Source organism: Coffea arabica, chromosome 3c (assembly GCF_036785885.1).
Source record: "Coffea arabica cultivar ET-39 chromosome 3c, Coffea Arabica ET-39 HiFi, whole genome shotgun sequence".
NCBI classification, from domain to species: Eukaryota; Viridiplantae; Streptophyta; class Magnoliopsida; order Gentianales; family Rubiaceae; genus Coffea; species Coffea arabica.
In genome coordinates, this window is record NC_092314.1 from 44,458,702 (window position 1) to 44,466,973 (window position 8,272).

Genomic DNA, 8,272 nt, shown 5'->3' on the forward strand with positions numbered 1-8,272 from the left:
GATTTAGTCTCTTTAGAAATTGTATGACCATCTCTCTCCAAAGTTGCATGGAAGAAACCCTTAACCCAAATCTGTTTTGTATGGAGATAGATAAGGAGAATCTTGATCCGAATGTGGGCTATGGTTTTAAGACAACCAAAGACGCTATTTATCAAGAATAAATCTTTCTTACACTGACGGTGTATACACTATCAGCATTGGATTTACGACATGTGTGCAAAAATTGAATTTCAAATTCAAATTTTGAATAGTTATCATTCATTCAATGCTGATAGTGTAGGAAAGATTAATCCATTTATCAAACCCTAGGAAATTTCAGTGAAGAAGCAATGGTGAGCAAGTACCCAACAACAAGCCACGGCCTTTTAAGTCATCGGAGTGAGCCAACACCTAGAGAAATAGAAGAGGAGTCTGTAGAGCTAGATCTGTTAATAACACACTATTATACAGGAAAATGAATGACTGTTTCTGTGAAGGATTAGATGATGAAACGGGCAATAAAATGGAAAGCTAGTTTAAGGGTATCAATCAAAGGAATGAGGGCATCACAAATTTGTCCATCTTTTCTAAGATCTATTCAACTAAAGAGAAGAAAAGGATCAGCTGGAAACCTTAGAGGAAAAGCCTCATCCTCAAGGTCTTAGTGAAGTCGGTTGGATTCAAACTCTAGAATAGAAATTGGGGAAAATATGAAATTTGCAGCAATATTTTGAGATCACAGACCTAGAAAGTGGGTTCCACCTCAGCAAGCTCAGAATAAAAGATGAGGGCTTATACGTTGTACAAGGCCACTATGTGATAGTTAGCAAGTGGAGACTAGAATTTCGAGTTGTCGGAGAAGATATCTTGACATCATGATTTGAATTCGATTACCAGGACTCCTAATCTGCTATTTGTGGTCTCACATTGCTTTTTGTATAAAGGAGTCTTTTCCTTAATTGGCTATAAATAGAGTGAGTCTGCGACGAGATTAAAATGCATCAAATCAAGAAAGTTTTAGCAAGCTATTGGGACCTTTGGGTCATTAAATCTTGTGTTAATTAAAAATATTTTGGATTCTTTTGTGTTTTAGCATTAGGTATTTTTGGGTTTAGGAACACTTTTCTAAGGTATTTTTGTATTCTTTTCTTCATAATAAAATTCTACTTGTGAGAACCCTGAAAATAGATATATAAGCTAGTGTATATTTCATTTGCATTTCTTTTATTCCTTAATAATTTCTGGCATTACTTTTACTTGTTCGCAATTAAGTATGTAAAAATAGGGTTATGTGAAAAATGATATAATTTTCCTAAGTTATGAAATTTCTTGGTTTTATTTGACTAAATTAATATCTTTAGGGTTGGAATAATTTTTCGCCTTAAAATAAAATGTTAGAATACTTAATTCCTTTATGCTAAATTAATGATAATTGAATCGTTAGATTTACTATCTTAAAATAAATTATTTAAAGCCCTGTGATTAATTCCAATTAGTTCCTAATGGTAAATGTTGATAAAATTTCCGCGTTAAGATAAAAACCAATGAATTTTAGATAAATATGATTCTAATATACTAAATAGACTTAATGCGTGAAAATTCAATAAATATATCCTTATCTTTCTTTGTTTTTCAAGTAAGTGCGTAAAAATAATTGTTATGTGCAAATTGACACCCTTGGATTAAATTATTATTTCATTTGACTTTATATTACTAAATCGATAAATTTCGAGTTAGACTAACTCTATTTCTTGAGTAATAATAATTGAAAAATCTAATAACTAATTTAATTCACTAAATAATATAAGAATTACTAGGAACCTTAATATTCCAGGTTTAATCGATAATTATTCGATAAAAAAATGGTTTAGGTATATTATGGTATAATTAGGCGTTCAAATCACACTTGAGGATAATTTTTAGAATTAAGTTGGAATTGAGAAATTAAGTTGAGATTGGGGAGTAAAGTGAAAAGACTAAAATACCCTTACCTCACCTTTCCATGCAAACCAAACAAGACGTCTGACCGCAAATCAAATCACATTTGCTATTACCAATTCGATACGCAACCAATTGTTATACGAAAACGATTCTTACACGAAACCTCTATTCCTTAAACAACGGCACCACCAAACCATCCTTTCTATCTCACGGCTAAAACCACAAAACCATTCACTCTAATTCACATTTCATATCACAAACACAAACCGCAACTTCCTTTCTTCTCTGCACAAGTAAACCACAAACCGCTTCCTCTCTTGATACCGAGACACCACCATCACCAAGTCTCATTTCCTTCTTTGCACACTCCACCGAAACCACTGCAATTTGTCTCCACAACCACACCATACCTCTTCCTCTGCCTTGATCGAGAGCATCCGAGAGAGAGGGCTGCTTGGTGAGCTGCATCCGAAAGCTAGGAGGAGGGAACGTGAGCTGCCAGAAATTTTCTGGTCCTGCCGTGAGTTGAAGTGAAGCCAGGGAGGAGATTTGCAGGAAGCTTCGCCATTTTGCACCTTCATCCCCACCAACTCCAACCAACCGACCTCAAATCCACCAGCCACAACCAATTCCAGCCGCAACTTAGGAGCCAGGAACCACCGACTGCACTTGGCCGAGGCTAGGGAAGAAATTTCTGGAATATTTCGTGTGAAGGATTAGCTGCTATCTGAGGTAATTTCTGGTCTAATTAGGTTGATTATTAGTTGAGCAAGCTACATCTGAGCTTGCGTGTTCAGATTATGCAGTCGGATATTGAAATCCAACCATTAGAAAAAAATTCTGTTTTGTTAAAATGTTGCTACCGAGACTTTGAGGAGATGATGCAACTCCATTCGTGTTTTTCTGTGGCATCTGAACACCTAAGTGCCTTTAGCTGAGTGAAGACTTGAAGATTTAGACCATGCATGTTGAATTGTGCATTCGGATGATGTGTTAAAGCAGAGAAAATTTCTGGTTTGGTTAAGAAAATTTCTGCCGAGGAGCTGGCTTGGGATTGTAATTTTATTTCTGACTTCCTGCGATAATCTGAGCTCAATTAGGTGTTTAACCAACTAATAACAATAAAGTTAAGTCATCTAAGAACTTGCATGTGGGGGTTAGGCATCCGGATGAGATTTTTAAGAAAAGAATCTCTGATATGTGCTAGTATAAAAACCACCGAGAGCTTAGCTGGATTATTGCAGCCTAATTTGGTTCGATTTTGTTGTTGTTTAAGCTTATAACCATAATTAGATAGTTAATTACCAGTTAATTAAGCTCTGCATGCAGCTAATTAGTAGTTTAAACCAGAGAAAGAAAAAAATAAAGATAAAAATCAAGGGCAATCTGCCATGCATGTTCATCCGAACCAAGCAGGAGAATTTTAGAAAATTTCGATGTTAACGGTTGTTGTTTGAACTTGATTTCTGAATTGGAAATGTTTATTTTCTAGCTAAGTAATTGCATGAGGGAGTTGAGAGTTTAAAAGCATGTTTTAACCCAGAAAATAAAATGAAAACAGGACGTCTCTTCATGCATGTGCATCCGTGGCCGATGGACAAAATTTCTGGATTTTTCTAGATGATGTTAGTTGCTGAATGAATCTGATTTTGAAGTGGAAATTTTAATAGGTAACTAAGTGTTTAAATGCTGAATTTGAGTACCTAACACCCTGTTTTAACCAAGGGAAAAATTGGATCTAAAGTATATTAGTTGCTGAAATTATTATGTGATAGTCAAAGGTTGAGTTGGAATCTTAACTTGATTTTTAAATTTGTTCCTTGAAACTTGATGGATGGAAATGCCTGGAAAATGTTGTTTTGGATTCTATAAGAAGTGTATGGATGGTTTGAATTAAAACATTTTGGTGTTAAAGGAGAAAAAGGAGTTTTCACAAGTGAAAAATTGAAATTTCAGATTTTCGGATGTCCCTGACCAGTCCCAATAAACTGTTTATATCTTGGTGTAGGAAAATCCGTTTAAGGCGCCGTCAGTGGCGTTTGAAACTAGAATCATAGGCCTTTGTCCTGTAGAAATTTCTTATTTTTCCTTCAAGTGTACTGCTGTCTGTGAATCCTTGAAGTAGACTGTTTTAGTAGGAATGTCCTGTTCTTCGTGAAACTAAATTTTTATTTGGTTTGATCTTGTAGCTTACTTGTGGCTTAAATTCTGGATTAAATTGTGGTTTGAAGTAATTGCTGTTCTCAAGGGCTAATGATTGATGAAGCCCTTGGCCATTTGAATGACTTTATAAGTACTGCTGGGTGATGAAAGTTAATTGCTGGAATGTCTTGGAGGCCTTAGTTTTTATTTTATTTGCTTATGATGGGTTTGCTGAAACCAAGTGCTAATGATTGATGAAGCCTTGGTCGTTCATTTTATTTTTATCAATAATGCAATTGTTGAAATCTAGGGCTAATGATTGACGAAACCCTAGTAATTTGCTATGTGATTTTTGCCATATTTTGAACCATAATATGACTTCGAACCGGGATCGGAGCTGTGGAAGTCGTTTCTACCTTGCGAACTCGAGTAACTGTGATTAAAGTAATCAAAAATATTTTCCAGCTAGTATTATATTATAAACTCTATATCGAGTGTTTTGCCTAAAAAAAACTTTCCAAACCGATAATTCCCTTTAGCTCAAACTAGCTTTGATAGCTATAGTAAATAAGTTCTATAGCTTTTGAAAACTCTAAGTCTTATTTTATTCCTTTTCTTTTCTTTAAGTATTGCTCTTGGCTAGTTCACTATAGAAAAAGTTCCAAAATACGAGTTTTACTAATTTTAGTGAAAAGCCTGGGAAACTTGCTCGGCAAGAAACCCTATTTTAGGAAAAATAGTTTTTGGGAATAAATCTTGCAAAAGCCGTATCTTTAAAGAAATGTTCAAAGTAACTTTCTAACATTGATATTAAGAGGTTGGTCGACTTATTTCAAGAAAATAATACTAGTTACCCTTTTATAAGAAAAGTAACTCAAGGAAAACTATAGGAAACATTTCTTCTACTTTTGTCAAGTTTTAACCTAAGGGACTCTAGATTTTTCTAAGGGAAAGTGGACTAGTAGTATATTAGATATACCTCAATGTCTATAAGCTCAAAAAAAACTGAGTAAAAACTTATGGTTTCAAAATTTGGTTTTTAGGATACTGCGAGGACGCGGAATTTGATTTCCAACTTGATATCTGAACTCCACTCTTGGTGAGTGTCCCTGCTTGTTCTATGCCTAACCGTTTAAAGTGCTTTCTTGACTTGTTATGTGATAAGTTGAAAAAAATTGGTTTCGGATCCATCGAAGTGAGCTGTGTGTACTTTATCACACTAGTCGTTCGAGTGGTGACTTGTGCAAAATATTTTCTCCTGAATCCTTGATTCAAAATGGAGTTGCGTCGTTGGGTGAATCCCTCGACTCTTGTATCCAACTACCATGAATCTAAATGTAGTTACGTCGATGGGTGAATCCCTCGACGCTTGAATCTAATTGCAATAAGTCATTGGGTGAATTTCTCGACGCATGAATCTGATTGCAATCACGTCATTGGGTGAATCCCTCGACCAATCATCTACGGGTATATCTCGAGTATACTGCGTCCTTAGTCGAAGAGCGGGCCCGGGACAGGGGTATGAATGGTGACGGGTTAGGTATCAAAATAAGACGCTCTACATGGATTATAAGTAGTGAGATTTGACGGAGGGTCAACTACGATAAATGGTGATCAAGCGAGGAAAAATGGCTCCTGAGAGCCCACGTATCCTACCTTGTGCTGTTATACGCTTTCCTAACTGTTTAAAGTTGTTCAGTTATTAATCGCTGTTTGAAATTATGTGATTGCATGTTTTTGGAGCACCACTGAGCTTTAGCTCACCCCACGTTTATTGTTTTCCTTAACAGGTTCTGGAAACTGAAAGCTGGATGCTTACTTATGTTTTTCTTTTGGACTGTATTTGAATACTATAACTTATTCTGTGGGCTGTAATGTGTTATTTGGGATAATGTATTTTCCTTTTTGGATTGCCACTTGAAACTGGAAAATGTGTAAACCCTAATTCGATTACTTGGCTTGTAAGCTTGTATTATGGATTTATGTATTTATCTATCTGGTTGGGTACGACTTATACTTCGTTACGTAGCACGTAGGTCGTTTTAGGGCCTTGACTGGTTATTTTTATCATTGCTATCTCTGAAGTTAATGTGGCTTTAGGTATGATTCTATTCGGGAAAAATTGTTTTGTAATAAATTAGTTATTCTTCGAAAGGTTTTGGGTTAGATTGCTTGCGTGAGACCTGGCGAGAGCTGGGCAGACGGCCCGCCAACCCTTTGGTTCGCCTCAGGGGGAAGTGGGGTCGCCACACTACTCATCCTCCATCCATGGACAAAGGTCAATTTGACTGAATAATATAAATTTCTGTGTTCTTGTTTTATTTATTTTTTGCTTTGTTATTTGTCTTTTAGGATTGCTAAGAAGTTAATTCCATGGAACCAAACCTAACAAATTGGTATCATAATTTCTGCGGAGGCTTTGGGTTCTGTTGTTGTTGAGAAATTCGATAGAAATGTCAATTTCGGAATATGGCAGTAAAAGATGAAAATCATTTTGGTTTAAAACAGAGTTGACTTAGTGATACAGAGAATTGAGAAAAAAAGTCAAAAAATGTGACAGATGTAAATTTAAAGCAAAGTTTGTATATGTTTCGAATAACTGAAGATACGTCTATACTCTCACATCTTGATAAATTTGATTCTATTATTATGGATTTGGAGAATATAGATTCGAAAATTAATGATGAGGATCCGACATTGTTGCTTTTGTGTCCCTTTTCCCAATCCTTTAAATATTTTCGCGATACTATGATTTATAGAAAAGAAATAATTTTGCATCGAGAAATTAAATTTGCATTAAATCTAAGGAATAGATAGACAAGGATATCACCGAGATATAGAAATTTGACCGAATTGATAAAAGATAATTTGACAGGAGTGGATTTAAATTTATATTTAAATCCAAACACTGAAATTTGGAGTGCAATTATTGTCACATATTGTAGCACATTAAGGCTAAATGCTTTAAATTGAAAAATAAATTAAAACAAAAGGAGAACCCTGGTGAGAAAAATGCTGAAACATCTTGACGCATTTGCAATAGTTATGGCTACTGTCGCTCCTGCCACCATGGAATAAATTGAAAATCCAAGTGTGCTATACTTATTGCCTATATTATCATGAAACCTATGATCAAAACAATCATTATTGTTTATCGGAAAATGAAGAGGAACAGTTAAATTTGGAAGAAAAAAATTAATAATTGGATAGTTAAGGCGGACCCTTGGTTGCTTCGAAAACGGGCCTAAAGAAGATGCACGAAAGTGCAAGCAATTAAAAAAAGCAAGCAAGACCAAAAATATTGCAGAATTTAATTGAAAGTTTAAAAAATACTCCTGACTAGTTGTGGGGAAGAGGAAAAAAAATGACTATAGTTGTAGAAGTCCTACATTATAACCAAGATTATAGTTTGAGGACTAAATTGATTAAAAAAAATCATGAAGGACAAAAATGATTTTAATGTAAAAGTTCTAGGATTGGATTCACAAATTTCCCTAAAAATTATTTATCTTCCCTTTATTGTCTTTTAAATTAGAGTGATGTTATTAGCTTAATTACGTTAAAACCTCTATAAATTAATAATCTTGGAACCATACATATTCTTTTAATTCAAAGAGCTACTAATTAATCGATAAATTAATAATTTACTAATTTATTGAGTGTATTTACAAATTAAAAAAAATTCATTTAATCAGCTAAATTTTTGTTTTATTTTATAAAAATATGAATTATTCTATTAATAAAAGGAAGTTAAAAGTCGAAGAAATATAAACCAATCCATATCTACTTAATTTGCAAATATAATTTAATTCTATTAATGTCTTCAATATATGTACATAAGTGATACCATTTTCTATCATCAAAATGTCAAGAAGATTTAGCAATACTAAATGATAAAAGATTTAGAAATACTAAATGATAAAGGGATAATTTCAGAAACCTCCCTTAGGTTTCTGACAATTTCACTAGTCTCCCCTGAAGTCTGCAAAATAACACAAACTTCTCCTGAGATTAAGGTTTTGATAACAAAATTAGTTCAATTACTTTAAAGAGAGAGATGAAACTTTTATTCCATAAATACCCATTATACATGTAAATAAGTTGTATTAGTAAAAGAATAAAAATAATTAAAAGTTAGAAACAATTAATACACATATTTCACCATTCAAAAAGTTCACATGTAATAAATTAGACAACATAAATAAGTAAC

At 33.9% G+C, this 8,272-nt stretch overlaps 1 long non-coding RNA gene across 1 annotated transcript; it reads left to right on the forward strand.

The window, feature by feature from the left end:
- Positions 1–2,116: 2,116 nt before the first annotated feature.
- LOC140038162 (uncharacterized) lies at positions 2,117–6,035 on the forward strand. Its single transcript, XR_011841982.1, has 3 exons — positions 2,117–2,652; positions 5,106–5,161; positions 5,853–6,035. It is a non-coding gene; the product is annotated as an uncharacterized lncRNA (long non-coding RNA).
- Positions 6,036–8,272: the final 2,237 nt, after the last annotated feature.